This window comes from Rhinolophus sinicus, chromosome 3, assembly GCF_057876585.1.
Source record: "Rhinolophus sinicus isolate RSI-liver-muscle chromosome 3, RSI-T2T, whole genome shotgun sequence".
Taxonomy (NCBI): domain Eukaryota; kingdom Metazoa; phylum Chordata; class Mammalia; order Chiroptera; family Rhinolophidae; genus Rhinolophus; species Rhinolophus sinicus.
In genome coordinates this window covers 188730797-188732919 of record NC_142503.1, presented here as the reverse complement: position 1 = coordinate 188732919, position 2123 = coordinate 188730797, and positions in this window count along the sequence as shown.

Here is a 2123-nt window from a genome sequence, read left to right as displayed (position 1 = left end):
CACTTCCTCTAAGAAAAGGAAACACTTTACATTACTACCCAGTTCTTACTGTGGCCCATTTCTCTGGGTTATAAACCTCCCCAGGGCATAGTCTATTTGAAATATTGAGGGGAATTTAAATTGGCAATCCGTTGGAGGTTCCCTGTGTGGTCCTATTCTGCCCCCACATGTGCTCTGCCTAAGAAGCTCAGTCGAGACCCAGAGCTACCAAGTAGACATCTTGTCCTAGTCTTTGGGATAGAGCTGGTGTTTGTATTGGCACTTTCTGTCTGCGAAGCCCTCTGTTCACACCTCAACTTCGGTTTTCATAACCCCACCATCAGTGGGGAATGTTGCTGCAGCAAAGACAAGTTGTGAGCACCGTGTGACTTAAGATTTGGGTAGTGGGGTCTTTCCATCGTGGGCTTCAGGGTGTCTGTCCTGGGTCCCGTGCGCTTGAGCCTTCCTTCCTGGGCCCCTTCCTCCTTTGAGAAATGTTTAAAATTATATTTAACTACTGCATTGGTATAAAGACTAATATAATCCAGGCTGGATTACATTTTTTTTCTCCTTTTGATTGTAAAAGAAAACAGATTTGTGGGCCCCTGAAAGTATCGTGGACCCTAGGCTCTGCATCTACAGTGCCTAATGGAGAAGGTGTGCTTGATTCCATCTGCTGTATCTCATCCTAAATGTGCTGGCCTGCTCCATCTCTTTCCCTTGCTTCTCACTGTGCTTTAAATGGATTAAATAGCCATGTGATTCAAGTATTTGAGAGTGCTTCTTGAGAGGGTTATGGGAAGCTACCTTTGTGTGAAGGTAATTTCCTCCATGACATGCCCCGAAGCCCAAATCTGCATTTAGAACACATAGGCACATCCACCTGACAGAAGAACACCCTGCCTTCTCCCCGACACCTCTCTTCATCAACACCTTACCATTTCAACTGCACGTTACGTTTTGTATGATTGCAAGTTAAATGATGAAAAACAGCAAATAGGTTTATGCTTGATTTTGTAACTTACAAAAAATCCGTAAGTTAATGATATTAGATCTGTATCATTTTAATGTTGACAACTTTTAGTAATTTATTTTATGGTATTGTCAGCTTACCGTTGTGATTTGTCTTTTTCAGTGGGTTTTATAATCATTTATTTGGATAAAAAAAGTTAAGTTGGAGGGTTTTTTCCTGACGGGAAGTCTGATTTGATGGGTTGATTGGATAATGAGGATTAGCTTTGCTAACTAGGTTATGTGGTGGATATTTTTCAGATTGGATGAGCCAAATATGCAGCGCCAAGGTTTTAACCATATATAGATGGCATTTTCTGAGTATGTTGGATTTCTGAATATATTGGAGTCAACAAGGTAACAACAATAACCAGAAAAAAAAATCCCACAAGAAAGTGGCATTAGTCTTGCTCTAAACAGCTACCCTCTCTGCACTTGGCCATGACCTGGCTTCGACGTTGTCTATGGTAGGCAGACCGGCCCCCAAAGCTGTCCATGCACTAATCCCTGGAATCTGTGAATATGTTACATTACATGGTAAAGGGCATTTTGTAGATGTAATTAAGGTTACTTACCTTAAATGGAGAGATGCTCCTGGATTATTCAGGTGGGCCTGATCTAATCATACAAGCCTTTAAAAGCAGTGACCTTTCTGGAGCTAGAGACAGAAGAATGTGGCAGCAGCAGAAGACAGAAGGATTTGAAGCATTTTTACTCACTGTTGTTGCTTTAAAGATGCAGAGAACCATGACTAAAGCTCTAGACACTGAGAACACCTGGCTGATAGCCACTAATGATACAGGGACCTCAGTTCTACAACCGAAAGGAACTGAATTCTGCCAACAACCTGAATTGGCCTGGAAGTGCATTCTTTCCCAGAGCCTTTACAGAAGAGCTGAGGCTGGCTAACACTTTGATTTTGGCCTTGAGATCCAGGAGGAGTAAAACCAAGGAAGCCCATTCTACTTATAGAACTTTGATGTAATAAAGTTTTTTGCTTTAAGTTGCGAGATTGGTGGTCATGTGTCACAGCAGCAGTAGAAAATGAATATATACCTTCCTAGCATTCAAGTGCCATGCCTGCAGGTGGCTTATTTGTTTGTTAATTTTTTATTTTACTTCTTCTGGGAAGG